Genomic DNA, 26090 nt, shown 5'->3' with positions numbered 1-26090 from the left:
CCAAATTCAAACGCAAACACCCGACATTTGACCAAATAACCAACATCAATAAAATGCCGATCCTGCTGGGAGAACAGCCAGAGAGCTGCAGCAGAGGCAGAAAGAGAAAGAAAGAGAAAGACTTGTAGCATTTACATTTGTGTTAACCCAGCTGGGCCACTGTAAGTTTTAGTTTGCTGTCATGAGTTTATAGACTGTTGTTCCTCCATCATTTAATAATGAACCTGTTGTTCTGTTTCTTCTTCTTTTGGGGCTCCAGTGTTCCTGCTGTTTGGACTCTTTGGAGTTGTGTCAGTGTCTCCAGCTGCCATCAGAGTGCTGACTGACAGCTTCTGTAACGCTGCAGCTGCTTCTGATTGGCTGAACTACAGCTCAGACCGGCCCTCTGCTCTGACGTCATACTGACATTTCTAGGTTTGGATTTAAAGGTGTGAGGAAGTGATGAACACAGACAGCAGCAGAGTCTGTCAGTGTCTGCAGACGGACGAGGAGAAGGAGGAGGAGGAGGAGGAGGAGGAGGAGGAGGACATCTCTCTGACCTCATCTGGACTTTAACAGGTGAGCAGCCTGACAGGTAACATTACACACCTTTGATGAAGAAACTCTGCTTTCGCTCCTTATATTTGGGGGATTCATAATACACGTCAACACTGGTGTTTAGTGTTTTTAGATCTGAATATTCACTAATTGATTTACTAATTATTCTTTGATTTGTGACATTTTTGCCAAAATGAGCCTTTATATGTTCAGTGAAGTCAGATTTAATCAACAGGAAACAAGTTAGATTTGTGTCACTTCCCTTCTGAGAAATGAGGGAGTGTCTTTCTGCTCCATCAGCCTGAATACTTTTTACTCTCTGACTCAAACTTGATCAGCTGTTTACTCTCTGACAGCACTAAACTACACGCCCACAGCAGTTTGTAGTCTTTAGCTGGAGACAAAGTTAGGAGATTCCATGTTGGGGAGGTGGGGCCTGTGTTGTACTCGTCAGCATAGGCGTCGGCTGGGACGGTGGGTAGGCGTACCTATCAGATTTCGTCATGAGTCATTTTGTACCCACCACTTTTTTTGAGCGACAGATGCCAACTAATCTACAAAAAGTCTCTAGACCACGGGTGTCAAACTCATTTTCCCAGAGGGCCACACTGGAAAAAAGAAACACTCCCAGGGCCAGACATGGAGAGTTTATTGACGTGCTTTTTGTTACTGCATGTCACTTTTTTAAACATTTTGGTAGCTTTTTTTTCCTCATTTTTGTTTTTGTTCAGACTTTTGTGTGGCTTTCTCAGACATTTCTCACCTTTTTGTGAATTTGTTGCTTTTTCCGACATTTTTGTGTGCTTTTTGTCGCATTTAGTTGACATGAAGCCCTACAAAAGTCATCAAAAGAGTTCCTCAGCCATCGTAGAATTTAGCAAATCAAGCTAAACTAAAATAAAAAAACGTTTTTCACAGCCTCTTCTCTAGGGGAATTTCTGAATCTCAGAGTCGGCAAATCTGCCATATTCTGCTTTGAATGTCAGGTAAATGTTTAAAAAAAAACTAGGCAGGCCAACATTTATTGCGAACCCAAATTGATATACGGGCAGGATGTAACTCTGCAAGGGGCCAGATTTGGCCCGCGGGCCTTGACTTTGACACATGTGGTCCAGACCAAAAGGTCAAAGTGTGTTTTTAATGTTGGATCTTGTGTTATCTTGTGTAATGACTGGAGTTATCTGACTGGTTGGGCCTCCTGTTCTAGTTTGAATCAGTCAGTCTGCTCTCCAGCTCTGTGGAGATGGTGTGGGTAAAGTGCTCCATCTAGTGGACTGATAGCACAACTACAGCTCATCTGTGGCTTAAATATCACATTGTTATGGTTTTGTATTTTCTTCCTAAGTGCTACAAAAAATGTGCCCACAACCTTTTTCTTAGGGCTGCACGATATGAGGGAATATGCGAAATATGCAACTACTTTGTTAGTATCCTGCTAAAATACAACATTTGTTGAATAAGAAAGAAAGTACTTATGTTGTTTCCAATATTCTTTTATTTAACAAAATTTAACGTTGAACTGAATACAAAAGACATCAATAAAAAAGAAATAATTACATTTTAAAGTGCAGTTTTCTACTGATACTCTATAAACTAACTCAAACAATCCCTGAGTGTAATATCATAGTCTTTCCAGATGTGTTTTTCCAGATGTGTTTATAGTCATATTATGATGATGATAAAAAAACAATGATATTTTGTGCAGCCAAAGTGTAATTGTGTTTTAGTTTTTAAAGTGAATGATGTTGGCTGTGGTTGGGTTCTTGTTGTGTCGTCTTCACTGTAAACTAGCTCACAATCCTCATTGTCCACTCCTTTTATAACAGACAAAAACACTCTTTTATTTTCATACAAATGGGAACAAACAACTTCAGACTCTTGACTGACCATTGACACTGTTTCAGCTATAAACTGGTGTCTGGTTGACTTTTGTCACTGGCATCAAATCCTTAAAGAGCCTGAACGTACTTCAAAACGTTTTTCTTTTGTGCATTGGGTTGTTAGAAAGCTTTGTTAGTTTCCTCCCAGTCAGAGCTGATGGTTCTCCATGTCAAGCTAAGCACTCAGGCTACATCTACAATGCTCTGTTTGGGTTTGAAAACAAATATCTTTTGCTACATTTACGCCTCATATCCACACTAGTACAACGTTTCCGAGCCCCTAAAATGGAGACATTTGGAAAACAGGCCTAGTTTCAGGCTCCCAGACCATGGTCGCATCATGATCTGTACACATTCTAACAATGTTGTGCTTTTCATATGTACCATTCAGAGGCCCTGCTGGATCAAGACAAGTCATTTTGGTTTTCTTAAACCTCCTGTGGATTTTAAATATAATAAATGAAATATAATTTATTTCACAGTATATTTCCTCATTTGTAAACTCTGAGAAACTTAAACTGTTATTGCAAAGTACCCTTCTGCCATTTAGTGGTTCTTATTTTGGCATTCTGTCCCTAAAAAACTTTAAATCAAAAATCCAATCATGGATTTTGAAAACCAGAGCTCTTTATAAAAAATGAAGTAGAGACCAATGTTGGCTTCCTGATTTGGGTGTTATTGGTCCCGCAGTGTCCTTCCCTGATTCATGACGACCCTATCACATGGCCCTTTTCCAGAAGAACATCAACTTTGACTACCAATGGTTTTCCTGATCTTGTTGCTGTTGCTAGCAGCTGTTGTGCAGTTAAGTTCTCCATTTAATAACATGAATACATGTCCTCAACAATACAAGTATTATTTGAGTCATTTGCGACAATTCCTGTGTCAAGTGGTGTAACCAACCTTACACTGTTTGATGTGGATGAGGCCTAAGGATCATTTTGTTTTTGTTAGAATGAGCCCTTCATATCTACATAGGGAGCAGGTCTTGTTTACGAAGTCTGTCATGAGGGAAGACCACCAGGGCCGGAAATTAACACAAGACCCAGGATAGGAAATTAACTATCAATGTCAAGATCAACAAGCCACTGACAGTGACAGATATGTTTATATTTGATTCATTCATATAATACATTTTTCTTTTTTGTCTTAAATCTACCAGCCATTTTCATATTATACCAACTGTCGGTACATAATCAGTGCTGCCTGCACGATCCAATGCTAATCCTGTTTTACCGAGGGTACGGCACTGCACGATCTGTTCCACACTAGCCTCCACCTAACGTAAGTTTAGCTGATGGCTATTTCAGCTAACTGCTAGCTGACAGCTAGATTCAGTATAAAATAACGTCATCATCTCTTATATGCAGTGACATAACGAGCCAACACCTGGCCCCTATGTAGGATTATCAAGGCGCACCCCCCTACTACAGAAAGTGATGACGGAGTAATGTCCACAAGTAAGCTACCATGAATAGGACAGGATAGGATCATAGAGACAGAGCAATTCCTGTTTTTCACCTTAATGAGGCAAAAAAATGGCACTGTGGCAGGTGGTCAAAAAAGTGCGGGGTATTCAGTTGCTCGCAATCTGCAAACTCACCACTAGATTCTACACACTGAACCCACAGAGCAACAGCTGGAGCTCTAACTGGCCAGACTCAGACTTAAATCCCACCAGCTCCTGTGTTGACCAATCAGAACTCCTGTTGCTGCTCTGAGACATCTGTATTACAGTTTTACTTCAGTTTTACAGAACTGTCTGATTTTAGCAGGAAACCACAATGACGGCAGTGGACCTGTTCAACACTCTGGAGGATTTAGGAGAAGATGAATTTAAGAAATTCAAATGGCATCTGCACCAGCCAAACATCCTGGAAGGTTATCAAAGCATCAAAGTGGCCACACTGGAGAAGAATGCAGAAAGGCATGACACGGTGGATGTGATGGTTGAAACCTATACACTACATGGAGCTCTGAAGGTGACCAAGACGGTTTTAGAGAAGATCAACAGGAATGATCTGGTGCAGAGTCTGCCAGACACCAGCTCAGGACCAGAAGGTCAGTTGATCTTTTTAAAATGTATTTTTAGTTAAAAAGACTGGGGAATGAAGTTTGCTTTTGTACATAGTGACATACTGTATGTAATGGGTTGACTGACTGTGAGGAGTATTTGTGTGTCTTTTAATTACATTTTCTTTAATTGTGTGAGTGCTGTTGCTGTTTATGACAGTAATTCCATCCATCCATCCATCTTTGTCCGTTTATCTGGGGTCAGGTCGCGGGGGCAGTAGCTCCAGCAAGGGAACCCAAACTTCCCTTTCCTGAGGCATTCCCAGGCCAGGGTGGAGGTATAATCTCTCCTCACTGATGACTGACCTTAACACCAACTTTAAGGAGACACCAGCCACCCTCCTGAGGAAACCCATTTTGGACGCTTGTACCGTGGATCTGGTTGTTTCGGTCATTACCCAGCCTTTCTGACCATAGGTGAGGGTAGGAATGAAAACTGACCGGTAGATCGAGAGCTTTGCCTTCTGGCTCAGCTCTCTTTTCGTCACAATGGTGCAATAAATTGAATGTAATGCCGTCCCCGTTGTTCTGATTCTCCGACCAATCTCCCTCTCCATTGTCCCCTCACTCGCGAACAAGACCCTAAGGTATTTGAACTCCTTCACTTGGGGTAACAACTCATTCCCTACCTGAAGTAGGCACTCCATTGGTTTCCTGCTGAGAACCATGGCATCAGATTTTGAGGTGCTGATCCTCATCCCAGTCGCTTCACACTTGACTGCAAACCGGTCCAGTGAGTGCTAAAGGTCACCGGACTGCAATCCTTCCCAACCGACTATGCCTCAATATCCTGCCCATAAATATTACAAACAGGATTGGTGACAAAGCGCAGCCTTGGCAGAGCGCAACCCTCACCTAAAACAAGTGTGACTTACTGCCGAGGACCCGGACACAGCTTTCACTTTGTTCATACAGAGAATGAATGGCTCTGAGAAGGGACCCCCTCACCCCATACTCCCGCATCACCTCCCACAGTATATCCCGGGAAACCTGGTCATACACCTTCGCCAGATCCACAAAACACATGTAAACCGATGGGCATTCTCCCAGACTCCCTCTAGGATCCTTGAGAGAGTGAAGAGCTAGTCCGTTGTTCCATGACCAGGACAGAATCTGCATTGTTCCTCTTCAAACAGAGGTTCGACTATCGGCCGAACCCTCCTTTCCAGCTGAGAAGTGTGATACCCCTGTAATTGGCACACATTGTCTGGTACCCCTTTTTAAACAGGGGAACCACCACCCCGGTCTGCCATTCCTTTGGCACTGTCCTAGACTTACACGCAATATTGAAGAGGCATGTCGTCCAAGACAGCCCCGCCACACTCAGAGCCTTGAGCATTTCTGGACGGATCTCGTCAATCCCAGGGGCTTTGCCACTGTGGAGTTGTTTGACTACTTCAGTGACTTCCACCAGGGAAATTTACAACAATCCCCCATCATCCTCCAGCTCTGCCTCTAACATAGAGGACATATTAGTCATAAAGTGCTCCTTCCACCGCCCTATTACCTCCTCAGTTGAGGTGAACAGCGTCCCATCCTTATTGTACACAGCTTTGAAGGTTCCCTGTTTCCCCCTCCTGAGGTGGCGAACGGTTTTACAGAAGGACCTTGGTGCCGACCGAAAGTCCTTCTCTATGTCTTCTCCGAACTTTTCCCACACCTGCTGCTTTGCCTCTTTCACGGCAGAGGCTGCAGCCCTTCAGACCCTTGCAACTGCCTCTGGAGTCCTCTGGGATAACATATCCCGGGAAAGACTCCTTCAGTCGGACTGCTTCCCTGACCACCGATGTCCACCATGGTGTTCGTGGGTTACTGCCCTATAGGCACCTAAGACCCTGAGACCACAGCTCCCTGCTGCAGCTTCAGCAATGGAAACTTTGAACGTTGTCCATTAGGGTTCAATGCCCCCAGCCTCTACAGGGATGCACGAAAAGCTCCGCTGGAGGAGACAGGGGCCTCCTCAGATGTTCCCAATTTACCCGCACTAACCCCTGACCCAACCAGATGGTGATCGGTGGACAGCTCTGCCCCTCTCTTTACCCAAGTGTCCAAAACATCAGATCAGATGAAACGATTATACAATTGATTATTGACATTCGGCCTAGCGTGCTCTGGTACCAAATATACTTACGAGCATCTCTATGTTCAAACATGGTGTTCATTATAGACAATCCATGACTAGCACAGATGTCCAACAGCGAACAACCAATCTGGTTTAGATCAGGTTCCTCCCAATCACGCCTCTACATGTGTCTCCATCATCGCACACGTGTGTGTTGAAGTCCCCCAGCAAGACTATGGATTCCCCAATGAAACCCCATGCAGGATCAATTTCAAGGTCTCCAAGATACTCCCAGCTTTTGTTTGGTGCATATGCTCAAACAACAGTCAGAGTTCCCCCCCTCACAACCCGCAGGCGTAGGGAGGCGACCCTCTCGTCTACCGAGTTAAACTCTAACGTAGTGGCGCTCAGCCGGGGGCTTGCACCTCACACCCTGGGCAACTCCGGAGTAGAAAATATTCCAATACCTATCCAGGAGTACGGTTACAGAACCCAGACTGTGCGTAGAGGTAAGCCCCACCAGATCTGATTGGTAGCACTCCACCTCCTGCACAGGTTCCGTTTCCTTCCCCCAAAGAGAAGTGATATTCCTCAGAGCCAGCCTCTGCTGCCTGGGTCTGCACCGTCAAGGCCCCTGACTTTCACTGCCACCCGTGTGGCAGCGCACCCGACCCCACGGTTCCTCCCACTGGTGGTGGGCCCATAGGATGTAAAGGGAGGTACCATATTCCTTCTTTGGGCGGTGCCTGGCCGGGCTCTGTGGCAAACCCGGCCACCATGCGCTTGCTGACAAGCCCTCCATCTGGGCCTGGCTCCTGATGGGGGCCACGGGTTTCCTCTGGGCAGGGTAACTCTACCTCTTCCTCATTCACTCATAGGGTTTTTGAACCATTCTTTGTCTGGCCCCTCACCTGAGACCATTTTGCCATGGAAGACCCTAAGAGGAGCACCAAGCTCCAGACAACACAGCCCTCAGGTTCATAGGGACTCACAAACCTCTCCACCACTATAAGATCACGGTTTCCGGAGGGGTGACAGTAATTCGTCAATGATAATTAAAATGTTACTACGCATTTCCATACAGATTCAGTGGATGTCAGTGATGTTGGAGAGACTTCAGAGAACAGAGGAACTCCCTCATCTCAGAGCAAGGGTAAGCTGCTGTATTCTCTGGTAAGTATGGAAGCCCTGAGTGACAAAGTGTACTTTTAAAGATTGAAAAAATATAGTCCAAGTAAGTTAGTGACTCCATTCTCCAACAAGTTAGTTATGGTGTACTACAATTTACTTGAAGAACTTTAGCTTTCCGAGCTAATATGAAAGTGTTGACATATGAAAGCATCAAATGTTCATTTTAGATGAAGGAAATTAACAGATATCCAGTAGTTCCTCGTCCCCCGTACCATTATGATACGAACAATTATAAACCACAGTGTGAGTAAAACATTCCCTGGTGATCAGCTGAATAACATGCATGAGCAAATGACAATAATTCATGCTCATCACATATTGAAGCTGAAGAATGAGAAACAGCCAACTATTTAGATTCGACGGAGCGAGACTGAGAGAGAGGTGTGTGAATTGTAATGTTCATTGGATCAATCACGTAAAACCAGTAATAATCACATTATTTCTCTCTTTTTCAGTGGATGCCAGTTGTGATAAAGAAACTAAAGGTATATTAGGAAAGATTATAAAAGTATTTGCTTTGTCAAGTGTTTACAAATATTGTTAAAAAAGTTCATCTTAAATATTTAAATAGTTGTTTATTTTTTTTCACTCTATGTCTACCAGAAATGACAAGTTAGATGTCATAACTTACAGAAATACAGTTAGCCTAAAACTAACATTTGGATATTTAAGTACTTGCGGCTGATGCCTCAGCAGGGTTTGACATAGCAAGGGCCGATGGCCCGGGTCCAGTAAAACAACGGTCGGGCAAGTTGATTGGGCAGTCGCTTGCCCTTTTGCACCTTCATCAGCGGCTGCAGCAACAACTCAAACCCAGCCACACCAGAGATTCTGCCCACTCTCCTCTTTCGCTGGGAGGGAGGTGGAGTGTCCATGGGGTGTGCAATAATTACTAGCAAGCTAAGTAAGCTTCCAAAGTGCTGCGTCCAAACGCTGTCGGAAACTTTACAATCATTTCAAAATGAACACAGAGAATAGCCCAGTAAACATGGCTTGGAAATATTCAGATTACTACAACATGAACACAAAGAGTAAACACACTTGTTACCAGATGGCTGTTGTTTGAATGAAATAATTTTACTTTAAATATCAGATTTGTTTGTTTCATAATTTAAGAACAATAATTAATATATACCAAAACCATATCCCAAAAGTTGTCAATGATTACTCTTTTTTTAACCAAAATACACAATATTGATTGATGATAACAATCATCAATATTGGGAGTTTACAAAGAGTGAGTGAACGCAGCAGTGAAACTGTAGCCATGCTCTGGCCTTTCAATGTAAATTAAAACAAGCATTACTGTAGAATAACTATGAGTTATTAGAGTGCAAATCCAACTAAATTGACTGAACTCATATTTGTAGATGCAGAATATTTTTCGTTGTTTGTTGTATGGATGAATCATTACAATGTATATTTGATTAGTAAATTAACAAGAATCAGTTTTTTCGGTCGGCAGCACACCTAAACTTTGTAAGTCATCCCACCAAACAGCATTTTTATGATTTTTTACTAGCAAACGGCATTGACAAGAAGGAACGTTCAGACAACACAGTCAACGGAGAACAGAGAATTATGTTCCGATAGTTCGGTAATTGAATGAACTCGGTCTCTATTTAGTTCTACTCTTTACAGTCCCTGTATCGTTCGGCTTAGTGATAAAAATCTAGCCTCTATCTTCACATAGTGATATTTCCTACAACAATGTCACTAAATTCACCCTGACTAACTATGCACCTAAACAGTTTATGATGTTGTAATCCTTTAAAATCAAAACTCACATATTCTGTGTTTTCATGTGTGGTTAAGGAGATATGATGCAATATGCATTTTTTGGTTATGGCAGAAAGAAAATTGGAAGCCATGGTCACCTCGAGGAGTCTTTGCAATGGCTACATTTCTAAAAATGAAAGTGTCCCACATTCCATGCTTTTATGAAAGAGTGAACATATCAACCAAGCTATAATGCTTCTACATCTGTAGACAAATATACTTTGATACTTGGTTTTTATATTTTTGTTCAACACAGACGGGATGGTTCCGGTACCAAAGCCAGCACGGCATATCTCAGAATACAAAAACAAGATTCAGCCAAACTTCAAAGACCATTACAAGGAAATACAAGAAGGGTTGACGGAGGAGAAACAACCTCTGGATAAGATGTACACACATCTGACTGTCACAGCTGGGGGTGAGGTACACATCAACACACAGCATGAGGTCAGGCAGCTTGAGACAGTGAAGCCAGCAGATACAGAGACAACAATTAAACTTTGTGACATGTTCAAACACCCCTCTGGAAAAGATAGCTCCATAAGAACAGTGCTGACTAAGGGAATCGCAGGAATTGGAAAAACATTTCTTGTGCACAAGTTTGTGTTGGACTGGGCTGAAGGAAGAGCCAATCAAGATGTGCATCTCATTTTCTCCTTCACCTTCCGCGAGCTGAATTCATGGAAGGGAGTGAAGATATGTTTGGCAGAGCTCATTCATGAATGTATCTGGGAGACCAAAGACATCAAGAAAGAAGCTCTTAATCACATCTTTACAGAGCTGCAGTCAACAGGAAACACCAACTTTGACAGGAGTGAATTCAAACTTCTGTTTATTTTGGATGGACTGGATGAGAGCCGCCTTGATCTGGACTGCTCCACCAATAAAAACAAGGCGGTTATAATTGATGTGAGAGCGCCGACCTCAGTGGACAAGCTGCTGACAAACCTCATCAAGAAGAAACTGCTTCCCTCTGCTCGCCTCTGGATAACCACACGACCTGCAGCAGCCAATCAGATCCATTCTGACTTTGTAGACATCACGACAGAGGTCAGAGGGTTCTCCGACCCACAGAAGGAGGAGTACTTCAGGAAGAGATTCACAGATCAGGAGCAGGCCGGCAAAATCATCTCCCACATCAAGACTTCACGAAGCCTCCACATCATGTGCCACATCCCAGTCTTCTGCTGGATCACTGCTATAGTTCTAGATAAAGTAATAAAAAACAGAAAGGAAGGGGAGCTGCCCAAGACCCTGACTGAGATGTATGCAGAATTCCTGCTGTTTCAGATTCATCAGACAAAAGAGAAGTATGACCTGGAAGAGTGTGACCCAGAAAAGTGTATTCAGTACATTGAGTCATTAGCAAAACTGGCTTACCATCAGTTGGAAAAGGGCAACCTGATCTTCTATGAGAAAGATCTAGAAGAGAGTGGCATTGATGTCAGTGGAGCTTCGAAGTGCTCAGGAGTGTTCACAGAGATCTTCAAAAAGGAAAGTTGGGGAAAGAAGGACAAAAAAGCTTTAGCTTTGTCCATCTGAGTGTTCAAGAGTTTCTGGCTGCTCTTCATGTAGAGAGGGCAGTCCTTAACAGAAACAAGAATGTGATGTTTGGGCAAAGTTGGGTTGATCAAGGTCGAATGGTTTTCAGCAGAAAATCTATGATGTCTAAGGTCCACAGGTTTGCTATTGACAAGGCCTTACGGAGTCCAAACGGCCACCTGGACTTGTTCCTTCGCTTCCTCCTGGGTCTTTCACTGGAGACCAATCAGGATATCCTCCAAGACCTGCTGGCTCAGACAGGAAGTAGCTCAGAAACCAATCAGGAAACAGTTGAGTACATCAAGAAGAAGATCAGTAACAATCTGTTAGAAGAGAGAAGCATCAATCTGTTCCACTGTCTGAATGAACTGAATGATCGTTCTCTAGTGGAGGAGATCCAACAAGCCCTGCGTTCAGGACGTCTCTCCACAGATGAACTGTCTACTGCTCAGTGGTCAGCTCTGGTCTTCATCTTACTGTCATCAGAAGAAGATCTGGACGTGTTTGACCTGAAGAAGTACTCTGCTTCAGAGAATGTTCTTCTGAGGTTGCTGCCAGTGGTCAAAGCCTCCAAAAAAGCTCTGTAAGTGCACCAATTACTCAAGATACCAACTGTATCCGATGTGTAGAGTTGTTCACAACTAATGAATGTTTTACTCAACTGATAATCAAGATTTAGTCAACAAATTGATTAGTTGATCAATTGAAAAAAAAAACTGCAAATGTTTTCCTCAGATTCATTGTACCTCCACAGATTCATGCAGCCAAATGAAGAAAAAAAAAAAGATCTGCAACTTCATATTTCATTTGAGGCTGAAATTAATTAGTGTGAATGATTGGGATCCAACAGATGTGACTATTCTTTGAAAATTCCTTTAATAGTTTTCTGACTCCAGTAATATACACAATACAAGACATACATTTGTTGTGTTTGAATCATTAACTCAGTCTGGACAACCGTAGAAATGTGATTGTTGTAATGTAAGACTATGTTAAGGCAAGGCTTAATGCTAAATTTGGATTTTTTGTTCAAATCTGATATTTTTGTTTGGCTGTTCACATTACCTACAAGATCCTGAACCAGAACCTGAGGATCAGAAAAGATTGTATCCTTCTGAGATTATGCTGCATGTATCTACATGTACAGGTTGTAGTCAATGTTGACAGTGAAGGAGAGTTGGCCATTGAGTGCCACACCCATGTTCCTAGCAGTCCTGGTGGGGACTACCACAGAATTGTTGATCTGGTTGGAAGAGCCAACGTTGTAGTCAAAAATATCATTGAGCGGAGAAAGTTCTGACACAGATTCTCTCAAAGTTACCCGGTCTTTGATGTAAGATGTGACCAGAGAGTGTGCAGAAACTGAGACACAGATCCTGAAGGAGGAAGATGGTAGTTCACTGTTTCAAATACTCTACTCTGTCAGAGAGAATTTATATATGTTTCTCTGTCTTTTTCTTCACATCAGTGAGGCTTTCTTCTCTTGTTTCAACAAAGTGAATAAATGACAAAGTGACTGGAACTATCCATCACCTCTCACGCATGGATTCTCAACGTCTCAGCTGTTGCCCAGTCTTTTAGACACAGCTGTTGTCTGTTTTTTGTAATAAGTACACGCGGTTCACAATACACGGTTAGTTAGCGTAGTTAACACATTGAAATTACGTGTCCTGTTTTTGTTTCATGCATACTATCTGCTTGAGTGAGTGAAGCTATGGGCTGAGCTCTGTTGTCTCGACGCAGTTTGTTTTGAAGAAGAGTTGTCAGGCAAAGTGGAAAAGTGTGTGTCATGGAGGATAATAGGAGCAATGCCAGTAAAATTGTTTTAACACCTTTTTTTGAAAATAGTTAAATGAGCTTAAAATTGCACATGGCAACTGTTATTTGGAACACTCTCAGGTCAGAAATAATAAACATGTAAAGGGTGAACCAGATCTGTTTCATTTTCAGTTAACTGTAGGATTCTCGTGGGGTACAGATTTGATCATTGGCAAATTATCAAAGATGTTTTATCAATATTAATAAAGTTATGAATATGGTTATTAATAACTGTATCAAATCGACGAACAATCAAAACGGGGCACCACCCTGCAAGTCAGGGACCAATAATCCAACTGTGGAACAGTCTCATTTCTGTGGTAATCCTTTAAAAAGGAATTAAAGGAAGGGGTGAATCCAAGCACGGACCTGATTGACCAGCAATTATTACAACAAGTACACAAATAATCACAAGCAACTGCTAATTAAGTATAATAAGATTTATTAACGTCACAATTATCAGTAGCTAATCAATAATCCTTCAATAATAAACTTATATACCCTTTTACAATATCACAACCAAAAACAAAGCAAAAACAAAGCAGCATGGGCGGACACGTCTGTGTCCGTGTGTGAGTGTGTGTGTGAGAGAGAGAGTGAGTGAAAAGGGGGGGCGGTGTCGGAGTGTAGTTCTAACACAAAAACAAACTCCCAAAATGGCTACTCCTGTGAGCTGCACAAACTATTTAGCCTCAAGAGGGCGGTAGTGGTGCTGGGTGCACGGGCCGGGCTGAAGAAGCCAGGGGTTGCTAGGCAACGTGCACGCTTAGCCGGTATGGTAGCTAGTTCCTGTGTTAGCTCTGTACGAACGTAAGCAGATTCCACGTGTGAAACTAGCCTACAGCGTTAGCTTGGGAGCTACGCGGCTTGCCTGTGTCGTGTGTGTGTGTGTGTTAGTAAGAGGAGAAAGAGAAGAAGAGTAAAGAAAAGAGGCACTTTGATCTTAGTTATCGATAATGACCCAGTTCTCCTCAGCCACTCAGGTCTGGGCTTACGTGTAGTTAGGACAGACTGAGACTTTTGTTTTGCTGAGTAAAACGTCACTATAACCACTCCAGTAGCTAATCAGCTGATTTTCGCGATTCTATCGCAGACAGTAACTAAACTCCTGAAAGGAGTGATTTAAGCAGGTAGCGATTACAGTTATACCAAGCTACTTAACACGACATGAATCAACGGTATAATTGATCTATTTATAGATTCACAGCACAGATTAATAATCACATATGGACCAGTACATGATTAATTCAGATCACATTAATGGCAACAAGTGGTAACAAACCCCTTTTGCTCATTAATAAACACACTACTTATCTCTGCCCAGACGTAAGCCTTCTCACGGTGTGTTCAGTCCGTTTGTTTCTGTCCATAGATTTCCACAGAAATGAAACAGAACGGGTCCCTGGCGCTCATCAGCGGCCACGGAGAAACTTCCCTCCAAAAAAGCAGCAAGGGGGCAAGTTTAGTCGACTTTGAGAAGAAAAACGTTGTTTCCTTCTCACTGCAGATATGAAAACACTGGTGTGTTTTCAAGGATCCACCGAAATAAAATCCACTTTCTCAAGAAAATGGAAGTTCAGCACAAGCGCTTGCACGCCTCCTTTCAGCAACAGAGTTGCAGGTGAAGATGAGGGAGTTTCCTATGGTCATGTTATTTATAGGTTAAGACCCACCTGCTGTGTTTATGGTCCCGCTGAACCAATAGGAAGACTCAAAACTGTTGAAAGGGTGAAAACTACACTTTTGTAGTCCTTTGACTTCCTGCCAGTTGTGAGGAGTTTCCCTTCTGGCTGGCACTTCGCATAGAGGTGTGAATTAGCCCGGCTTTGGGGTTTACATGGAGGCCAAGATTCCTTTGTCTTGGTCACATGTTCCTTTGTCTCTGAGCACATGTGTGTCCTGTATCCAGAGGTCAGTTTAATCTGAGGCCTTTTGGTTAAAATCAGATTTAACCAAACTCTTGGTCCCCAACATACCCATGTTTCTTTGATAAAACAATTTAGTAATGCCTACCTAAATATAAGTATAAGTAATATCAAATACAGATAGAAATGGTTTTTACATATGTTCTGTACATATTTTTAGGCTGACTGGCTGTAACCTGTCAGAGAGAAGCTGTGAAGATCTATCCTCAGTTCTCAGCTCAGAGTCCTCTAGTCTGAGAGAGCTGGACCTGAGCAACAATGACCTCAAGGATTCAGGAGGGGAGCCTATCTCTGATGGACTGAAGAGTCCACACTGTAAACTGGAGACTGTCAGGTTAGGAATAATAAACATGTAAAAGGTGAACCAGATCTGTCACAGTGTTTTCATTTTTCTTTAGTCAGTTAACCATGTTTCTTTGGTAATACAATTTAGTAATGCCTACCTAAATATAAGTGTAAGTAATATCAAATACAGATTGAAATGCTTTTTACATATGTTCTGTACATATTTTTAGGCTGAGTGGCTGTAACCTGTCAGAGAGAAGCTGTGAAGATCTGTCCTCAGTTCTCAACTCAGAGTCCTCTAGTCTGAGACAGCTGGACCTGAGTAACAATGACATAAAGGATTCAGGAGGGAAGCTTATCTCTGATGGACTGAAGAGTCCACACTGTAAACTGGAGACTCTCAGGTCAGGAATAATAAACATGTAAAGGGTGAACCAGATCTGTTACAGTGTTTTCATTTTTCTTCAGTCAGTTAACCATGTTTCTTTGATAAGACAATTTAGTAATGCCTACCTAAATATAAGTAAAAGTAATATCAAATACAGATAGAAATGGTTTTTACATATGTTCTGTACATATTTTTAGGCTGAGTGGCTGTAACCTGTCAGAGAGAAGCTGTGAAGGTGTGTCCTCAGCTCTCAGCTCAGAGTCCTCTAGTCTGAGAGAGCTGGACCTGAGTAACAATGACCTCAAGGATTCAGGAGTGAAGCTGCTTTCTACTGGAGTGAAGAGTCCACACTGTAAACTGGAGACTCTCAGGTCAGGAATAATAAAAATGTAAAGGGTGAACCAGATCTGTTACAGTGTTTTCACTTTTCTTCAATCAGTTAACCATGTTTCTTTGATAAGACAATTTATTAATGCCTACCTGAAAATGAGTGTAAGTAATATCAAATACAGATAGAAATGCTTTTTACATATGTTCTGTGCTTATTTTTAGGCTGAGTGGCTGTAACCTGTCAGAGAGAAGCTGTGAAGATCTTTCCTCAGTTCTCAGCTCAGAGTCCTCTAGTCTGAGAGAGCTGGACCTGAGTAACAATGACCTCAAGGATTCGGGAGGGAAGCTTCTCTCTGATGGACTAAAAATTCAACACTGTAAACTGGAGACTATCAGGTCAGGAATAATAAAAATGTAAATTGTGAACCAGATCTGTCACAGTGTTTTCACTTTTCTTCAGTCAGTTAACCATGTTTCTTTGATAATACAATTTAGTAATGCCTACCTAAATATAAGAGTAAGTAATATCAAATACAGATAGAAATGCTTTTTAACATATGTTCTGTACATATTTTTAGGCTGAGTGGCTGTAACCTGTCAGAGAGAAGCTGGGAAGATCTGTCCTCAGTTCTCAGCTCAGAGTCCTCTAGTCTGAGAGAGCTGGACCTGAGTAACAATGACCTCAATGATTCAGGAGGGAAGCTTCTCTCTGATGGACTAAAGAGTCCACACTGTAAACTGGAGACTCTCAGGTCAGGAATAATAAACATGTAAAGGGTGAACCAGATCTGTCACAGTTTTTTCATTTTTCTACAGTCAGTTAACCATGTTTCTTTGATAATACAATTTAGTAATGCCGACCTAAATATAAGTGTAAGTAATATCAAATAAACATAGAAATACTTTTTAACATATGTTCTGTACATATTTTTAGGCTGAGTGGCTGTAACCTGTCAGAGAGCAGCTGTGAAGATCTGTCCTCAGTTTTCAGCTCAGAGTCCTCTAGTCTGAGAGAGCTGGACCTGAATAACAATCACCTCAAGGATTCAGGAGGGAAGCTTATCTCTGATGGCCTGAAGAGTCCACACTGTAAACTGGAGACTCTCAGGTCAGGAATAATAAACATGTAAACGGTGAACCAGATCTGTCACAGTGTTTTCATTTTTCTTCAGTCAGTTAACCATGTTTCTATGATAATACAATTTAGTAATGCCTACCTAACTATAAGTGTAAGTAATATCAAATACAGATAGAAATGCTTTATACATATGGTCTGTTCATATTTTTAGGCTGAGTGGCTGTAACCTGTCAGAGAGAAGCTGTGAAGATCTATCCTCAGTTCTCAGCTCTCAGTCCTCTACTCTGAGAGATCTGGACCTGGGTAACAATGACCTCAAGGATTCAGGAGGGAAGCTTATCTCTGATGGATTGAAGCATCCACACTGTAAACTGGAGACTCTCAGGTCAGGATTCAACTTCTGTTAAACAAATAACCATTAAATGTGCTTTATATAAAAGTTAATGTATGTTAAAAAAAAGATACCCAACATCTTTTGGACAATTGTTGTTTTCACAGCCCACAACTTCCATGTTTTGATACAGTCTCACTCAGTGGCAGCTCCTGAAAAAAATATCAGAGGGGGAAATCTTTCTGATTGAACTTTTTGTTAATGAAAAATAATGAAATTAAATAATAAACTATTTAAAACAACCTCAACTGTGATTTGAGGTGTGTGTGTGTTTGCCCATCCAGTCTGTCAGGCTGTCTGATCACAGAGAAAGGCTGTGCTTCTCTGGCCTCAGCTCTGAGCTCCAACCCCTCCCATCTGAGAATGCTGGACCTGAGCTATAATCATCCAGGAGACTCAGGAGAGAAGCTGCTTTCAGCTAGACGGGATGATCCACATTCCAGACTGAACACTCTAAGGTATGAACAGACAGCAGAGCTCACTATTGGTTCACAGTGTGTACCAGCAGCCCTGGTGATAACAGTGGAGACAGTAACTGATGTGCTGAGAATCTCATCCCCGCTGAGTCTCAACTCCAATTAATAAGTTACATTCTTATTGGAGCACTTTGAGGACATCTATTATGTTGATGTTCAGATTTAATCTTTGACCTTAGAAACATGAGATGTTTGATATATTTTAATGATGAGAGATGAGGAAGCTGCTGATGGTTCATTCTGACTTTGTTTCTTCCTCCAGGCTGGATCATTGTGGAGAGCAGTGGCTGAAACCTGGTCTGAGGAAATGTATGCTGAGTGAGTATGCTTTCTCTTTGATTCATAAAAACAAGGCACAACATCTTAGAGTAGGTTAAGTGTTGTGTTAGTATTATTTTCGATTGCTTTCAAGCATCACAGAACAGACGTCACAAACTGTGGATAATTTCATTGCTTTAACACAAAATGCAGTCAATGACCACATTTTCCAAAATCCTTGAACTCTTTTTTCATGCAGACTCCACCTCAAGCAGAACACTTTATTTCTGCAGCACATTGTTCAAATGTTCAAATTGTTATTTTTTTATATACTTTTCATTGACAGCATAAGTTGATTTGTTATTGAACGTATGGTTATATCATGTGTTAACTGTGTTTAATGTCCATATTCAATCTGGTATACTGTATGTATTAGTAAAATTGGTGGGATTTGTGATGAGGAGTAAAAATTAAAAGGGAATAAAGTAGGATTTATTAGAGACAAAGTAAGACGAACAAATTAACTTAATCTGTGCCTAACTAATAATCATGAACTAAAATAGCATTTTAATCTGAAATAAACTAGGAAATGTATTTAAACTAGATATTTACCTAGCATCCCAAAATAAACGAAAGGAAAAAGAAAAGAGAACAGGTGAGTTAGAGGTGAAATGAATGTTTGAAATGGTTATTGCATAATGATATCTGGTTTCACTAGTATATTTGTTATTCTTTGTTGAATGTTATTGTAAGTGTCATTCAGTTTTTGTCATGACAAGTTAGGTTTAGAGTTAGGGTTAGGTTAGGGTTAAAACACAAAGCCCGGGATGGAGTCTGAACTGCTGCAAAGGGGCACGGGCACAAGGGGAACACTCGTGTGAATGAAATACTTTAAAATCTCCTCAAAAAACCATTTTGGTTATATAAAAGCTGTTTAAAAGAAGGCCGGATATTAAAGGTAGGTTAAAAGAACCACTGGAAGGACGGACAGCGGAATAATAAAACTTTAAATAAAAGGTCACCTCCACCCCTGTCCTTGCCGCTCCTGGAAACATTTACAAAATAAAAAACAATATATAGAAAGTTTATGAAAATAAATGCCCGGTGTCGCAATACAAAAGAAATTCTATCCCAGTCTATCTCCACATTAAAAAGGGACTAAAAACATTTAAAAAGTCTAAAATACTGTCTGAATTACTTGCCCTTGAGTTTAAAAAAGTACCATACATACCATTGAAAATCAGTAATAAGTGTTGGATTTAAAAGTGCTTAAGATGTAAAAGGGCCACACAATAAATAACCATAAATAATATAGAATAAAACCACACTGTTAGTCAAGCATAAAACCAATGGCATGTGTATTATCATGTTAATAAATAAACCATCAGCTGTGTTAGATGATAATCTGCTGCTGTGTTATGTCTCGTTTTCTCCGTCAGGGGCCTGTGAACTCACACTGGACACAAACACAGCACACAGAAAACTCAAACTGTCTGACAATAACAGGAAGGTGACATGGGTGATGGAGGATCAGCCATATCCTGATCATCCAGAGAGGTTTGATTGGTGGCCTCAGCTGCTGTGTAGAGATAGTCTGACTGGTCGCTGTTACTGGGAAGTTGAGAGGAGTGGAAGGGTTGAGATATCAGTGAGTTACAGAGGAATCAGGAGGAGAGGAAACAGTAGAGACTGTTTGTTTGGACGTAATGATCAGTCCTGGAGTCTGAACTGCTCTGATGATGGTTACTCTGTCTGGCACAATAACAGAGAAACATTCATCTCCTCCTCCTCTGTCTCTGGTAGAGTAGCAGTGTATGTGGACTGTCCTGCTGGCTCTCTGTCCTTCTACACAGTCTCCTCTGACTCACTGATCCACCTCCACACCTTCAACACCACATTCACTCAGCCTCTCTGTCCTGGGTTCTGGGTAGGGTCTGGTTCCTCAGTGTTTCTGTGTTCTCTGAGCTACAATTATCCAGGAGACTTGGGACAGAAGTTGCTTTCAGCTAGACAGGAGGATCCACACTGCAGACTGGAAACTCTACGGTATGAACAGACAGCAGAGCTCACTGTTGGTTCAAAGTGTGTACCAGCAGCCCTGGTGATAACTGTAAAGAATCTCATCCCTGACACTCAACTCCTATTATTAAGTTACATTCTTATTGGAGGACTTTGAGAATGTCTTGATTATGTTGATGTTCAGAGTTAAAGTGATGGTTCGGAGTAATTTCACCCTAGGGTCCTTTGTACCATGACCTTGAGCCAAAAAAAAAAACCCAGAAGCTTTTTTCAGCTGGGTCGAACATTGGGAGAGTTAGCGTTATCAGCTGAATAGCTTAGTGCAGGCGCTAATGGATCCAGGTTTGTATCTCGTAAGCTACCCTACTAATAATGTCCAAACTGATACCAAACTTCTACAGTAGTACAATATGTTATACACTCATAAAATGATGGATTGGAAAGTTTGTAAGTACACCAGGAGTTTATGTAAATAACACTTGCCTGCTGGCTGCTGCCCGCTGCTGCTGCTGCTGTTACCGGTAGTAAGAGCGCTTAGGGCCGTCTACAAATTACCACAACGAAAAGAGATAAAACAAAAATATTTATTAATTTAATGATTAAATAAGGTAATTTCTCCAAACTTACCTCAATTTTAACTTGTCTCGTGTTAGTTATACTACAGCACTTACTTAAAAAAAAAAGTTAAATTATAAATATTTTTATTGTATCTCTTTTCGGTGTTGTAATTTGTACACGGTCCCTAAGCCAACAGCAGCGAGCAGAAGCCAGCAGGCAAGTGTTATTTACATAAACTTCTGGTGTACTTACAAACTTTCCAATCAATCGTTTAATGAGTGCATAAGCTATTTGTACTACTGTAGAAGTTTGGTATCATTTTGGGCATTATTAGTGGGGTAACTTACGAGATACAAACCTGGATACGTTAGCCCTTACACTAAGCTATTCAGCTGATAGGGGGGTGTTTGCCTTGAGGTCATGGTGCAAAGGACCCTAGGGTGAAATTAATCCGAACCATCACTTTAATCTTTGAGCTTAGAAACCTGAGATGTTTGATATATTTTAAAGATGAGAGATGAGGAAGCTTCTGAAGGTTCATTCTGACTTTGTTCTTCCTCCAGGCTGGATCATGGTGGAGAGCAGAGGCTGAAACCTGGTCTGAGGAAATGTGAGTATGCTTTCACTTTGATTCTTACAGTAGGATTAGTATTGTGTTAGTATTTCTTTTTGATTGCTAACAAGCATCAGTTAAAATGGAAGTCCCATTGTCAAAACTATTCACACAGAGAAACAGAAGTAACAAACTGTGGATCATTTTTCATTGCTTTAACACAAAATGCAGTCAATGACCACATTTTCCAAAATCCTTGAACTCTTTTCTCATGCAGACTCCAACACAAGCAGAACACGTTATTTATGCAGCACATTGTTCAAATGCTAAGACTTGTAAATGTTATTTTTTATTTACTTTTCATTTACAGCACAAGTTGATTTGTTATTGAATGTATGGTTATGTCATGTGTTAACTATGTTTAATGTCCATATTCAATCTGGTATACTGTATGTATTAGTAATAGAGAATACAGAGACACAGAAAGAGAGACAGAGACAGACAGACAGACAGAAGGACAGACAGACAGACAGACAGAGAGAGACAGAGAGAGAGAGAGAGTGGGACAGAGAGAGACATACAGAAAGAGAGAGAGACATAGAGGGAGAGAGAGAGAGAGACAGAGAGAGAGAAAGAGAGAGAGAGAGACATAGAGACTGAGAGAGAGACAGAAGGGGGGACAGACAGAGAGAGAGAGAGAGAGAGAGAGAGAGAGAGAGGTTGTGTAGTATGATCGTTAACTAATGTAACATTTCAGAAGAGGTGATCATTTCCATCCAGGTTTAGTAGCTTGCCGGTTAGAGATGAGACTATAAAGAGAGGTAAAGAGATGTGTGAACATTGTGAAGTTCTGATCTAATTAACAGTCAGTCTGTTAATAAATCAACCATCAGCTGTGTTAGATCAGTGGTTCCCAACCTGGGGTCCGGGCACCCCCAGGGGGGGCGGCAAAGATCACAGGGGGGGCGCGAGTCTTTATCTGGGTTGAGGTAAAAAAAATTGTTAAATAAATTATGATAATACACTAGAATATATAATGTATACAAAAGTCAGTATGAAAACTGTATATTCTGTTGTATCCTCGTTTTTCCTGCCGCCACGGCATCACTATTTTATGAATGAAACATGGCGGAGAAACGTAACAGTGCTGATAACTGCTCTGTATCAAAAAAGAAAGTAAGGCTCTATCTCGAGAGTTACCTCAACTTCGGTTTCGGGGGCTCAGCTTTTCTTAGAAATGAGTAGGGGGGGCGCCAAGGAAAAAAGGTTGGGAACCACTGTGTTAGATGATAATCTGCTGCTGTTTTGTGTCTCCTTCTCTCCGTCAGATTCCTGTCAACTCACACTAGACACAAACACAGTGAACAGAAAACTCAAACTGTCTGACAACAACAGGAAGGTGACATGGGTGGAGGAGGAGGATCAGCCATATCCTGATCATCCAGAGAGGTTTGACATCTATCCTCAGCTGCTGTGTAGAGATGGTCTGACTGGTCGCTGTTACTGGGAGGTTGAGAGGAGAGGAGAGGTTAATATATCAGTGAGTTACAGAGGAATCAGGAGGAAAGGAGACGGTAGAGACTGTGTGTTTGGAGGTAATGATCAGTCCTGGAGTCTGTTCTACTCTGATGGTCATTACTCTGTCTGGCACAATAACAGAGGAACATCCATCTCCTCCTCCTCTGTCTCTGATAGAGTAGCAGTGTATGTGGACTGTCCTGCTGACTCTCTGTCCTTCTACTCCGTCTCCTCTGACTCACTGATCCACCTCCACACCTTCAACACCACATTCACTCAGACTCTCTATCCTGGGTTCTGGGTAGGGTCTGGTTCCTCAGTGTCTCTGTGTTCTCTGAGCTACAGTCATCCTGGAGACTCGGGAAAGAAGCTGCTTTCAGCTAGACGGGAGGATCCACGATGCAGACTGGACACTCTAAGGTATGAACAGACAGCAGAGCTCACTGTTGGTGAGCAAGAAGGTACCGGGTTCAAACCCTGGTCGTCCCGGGCCTTTCTGTGTGGAGTTTGCATGTTCTCCCTGTGTGTGCGTGGGGTTTTCTCCGGGTACTCCAGTTTTCCCCACCAGTAAAAATATGTTCCCCTCCCTCTCTACCAAGCTAATGTGTGGTGAGCGTCTGGCGTCGTAAGGCTGCCGTGCATCACCCAGGTGGGTGCTACACATGGGTGGTGTTAGAGAGTAGTCCCCCCCAAAGTGCTTTGAGTGTCTATGATAAAGCGCTATATAAATGTAATGAATTATTAATTATTATTACCAGCAGTCCTGGTGATAACAGCAAAGAATCTTGTCCCTGCTGAGACTCAACTCCTATTAATAAGTTACATTCTTATTGCAGCACTTTGAAGACATCTCAATTATGTTGATGTTCAGAGTTAATCTTTGACCTTAGAAACCTGAGATGTTTGAAATATTTTGAATATAAGAGATGAGGAAGCTTCTGATGGTTCATTCTGACCTTGTATCTTCCTCCAGACTGGATCATTGTGGAGAGCAGAGGCTGAAACCTGGTCTGAGGAAATGTGAGTATGCTTTCACTTTGATTCATAAAAACAAGGCTCAACATTTTACAATAGGATTAGTATTCTGTTAGCATTTTTTTATTTATGGCTAACAAGCATCAGTTAAAATGGAAGTCATATTGTCAAAACTATTCACACAGAGAAACAGTAGTCATAAACTCTGGATCATTTTTCATTGTTTTGACAAAAAATGCAGTCAATGACCACATTTTCCAAAATCCTTGAACTCTTTTCTCATGCAGACTCCACCTCAAGCAGAACACTTTAATTCTGCAGCACATTGTTCAAAAGCTAAGACTTGTAAATGTTATTTTTTATTTACTTTTTATTTACAGCACAAGTTGATTTGTTATTGAATGTATGGTTATGTCATGTGTTAACTGTGTTTAATGTCCATATTCAATCTAGTATACTGTATGTATTAGTAATAGAGAATACAGAGACACAGAGAGAGGGAGAGAGAGACAGAGAGAGAGAGAGAGACAGACAGACAGACAGACAGAGAGAGATAGAGAGACAGACAGACAGAGAGACAGAGAGAGAGACAGAGAAAGACAGACAAGAGAGAGAGAGAGACAGAGAGAGAGAGACAGACACAGAGACAGACAGACAGACAGAGAGACAGAGAGAGAGACAGACAGAGAGAGACAGACAGACAGAAGAGAGAGAGAGAGAGAGAGAGAGGTTGTGTCCTATGATGGTTAACTAATTGAACATTTCAGAAGAGGTGATCATTTCCATCCAGGTTTAGTAGCTTGCCGGTTAGAGATGAGACTATAAAGAGAGGTAAAGAGATGTGTGAACATTATGAAGTTCTGATCTAATTAACAGTCAGTCTGTTAATAAATCAACCATCAGCTGTGTTAGATGATAATCTGCTGCTGTGTTGTGTCTTCTTCTCTCCGTCAGATTCCTGTCAACTCACACTGGACACAAACACAGTGAACAGAAAACTCAAACTGTCTGACAACAACAGGAAGGTGACATGTGTGATGGAGGATCAGCCATATCCTGATCATCCAGAGAGGTTTTACTGTCCTCAGCTGCTGTGTAGAGATGGTCTGACTGGTCGCTGTTACTGGGAGGTTGAGACGAGAGGAGATGTTGAAGTATCAGTGAGTTACAGAGGAATCAGCAGGAGAGGAAACAGTACAGACTGTTGGTTTGGATGTAATGATCAGTCCTGGAGTCTGATCTGCTCTGATGATGATGGTTACTCTGTCTGTCACAATAAGATATCAACACCCATCTCCTCCTCTGTCTCTGGTAGAGTAGCAGTGTATGTGGACTGTCCTGCTGGCTCTCTGTCCTTCTACTCAGTCTCCTCTGACTCACTGATCCACCTCCACACCTTCAACACCACATTCACTCAGCCTCTCTGTCCTGGGTTCTGGGTAGGGTCTGGTTCCTCAGTGTCTCTGTGTCCTCTGAGCTGCAATCATCCAGGAGACTCGGGAGTGAAGCTTCTTTCAGCTAGACTGGAGGATCCACACTGCAGACTGGACACTCTAAGGTATGAACAGACAGCAGAGCTCACTGTTGGTTCACAGTGTGTACCAGCAGCCCTGGTGATAACAGTGGAGAATATTGTCCCTACTGAGTCTCAACTCCTATTACTAAGTTACATTGTTATTGAAGCACTTTGAGCATGTCTCGATTATGTTGATGTTCGGAGTTAATCTTTGACCTTAGAAACATGAGATGTTTGATATATTTTGAAGATGAGAGATTAGGAGGTTTCTGAAGCTTCATTCTGACTTTGTTTCTTCCTCCAGGCTGGAACATGGTGGAGTGCAGAGACTGAAACCTGGTCTGAGGAAGTGTGAGTATGCTTTCACTTTGATTCATAAAAACAAGGCTCAACATCTTACAGTAGGATTAGTATTGTTTTAGTATTTATTTTCGATTGCTAACAAGCATCAGTTAAAACGGAAGTCACATTGTCAAAACTATTCACACAGAGAAACAGAAGTCATAAACAGACAGTGGTTATGAACTGCTGGAGTTTTATTTGCATTTTTTACTCAATATTCAAAGAAAATCCCGCACACTGACCATTACACTAGCAAAAATGTATTTAGAAAAATACGACGTTTCGGTCTCAGACCTTCATCAGGTAAATTTACCTGAAATTAATTTAATTTAGTGTAATGTTCAGTGTGCGGGATTTTCTTTGAACAAATTTTGATCTTGTACCTTTGATCATATCTTACGCACCTGCCCGACAAAAGAGGAGTGCAAAAAAGTTTTCTTACGTTTACTCAATATTCAAAAGACTTTGCGTCCACATACATCTGAAGAGTTTAAATTAACACAGATAAAAAAGCACAGCCTAAAACTGATATTAGGCCAACAATAAATCAACATTGTTCAATATGCCTCAAACACGACATCAAATCATGAAATTCC

The 26090-nt window shown here is 41.5% G+C and overlaps 1 protein-coding gene and 1 pseudogene across 1 annotated transcript in view; one reads left to right on the top strand and one right to left on the bottom strand.

Annotated features, from left to right (window-relative positions):
* The window catches only part of LOC114546103 (zinc finger protein 721-like), a 1066380-nt gene that overhangs the window by 409340 nt on the left and 630950 nt on the right, over positions 1–26090 (bottom strand). The window lies entirely within an intron of this gene.
* The window catches only part of LOC114546087 (NACHT, LRR and PYD domains-containing protein 12-like), a 30309-nt pseudogene continuing 8420 nt past the window's right edge, over positions 4202–26090 (top strand).

The sequence above is a fragment of the Perca flavescens genome, chromosome 19, assembly GCF_004354835.1.
Source record: "Perca flavescens isolate YP-PL-M2 chromosome 19, PFLA_1.0, whole genome shotgun sequence".
NCBI lineage: Eukaryota > Metazoa > Chordata > Actinopteri > Perciformes > Percidae > Perca > Perca flavescens.
Note: the sequence above shows the minus strand (reverse complement) of the source record. Positions and strands in the feature narration are given on the sequence as shown.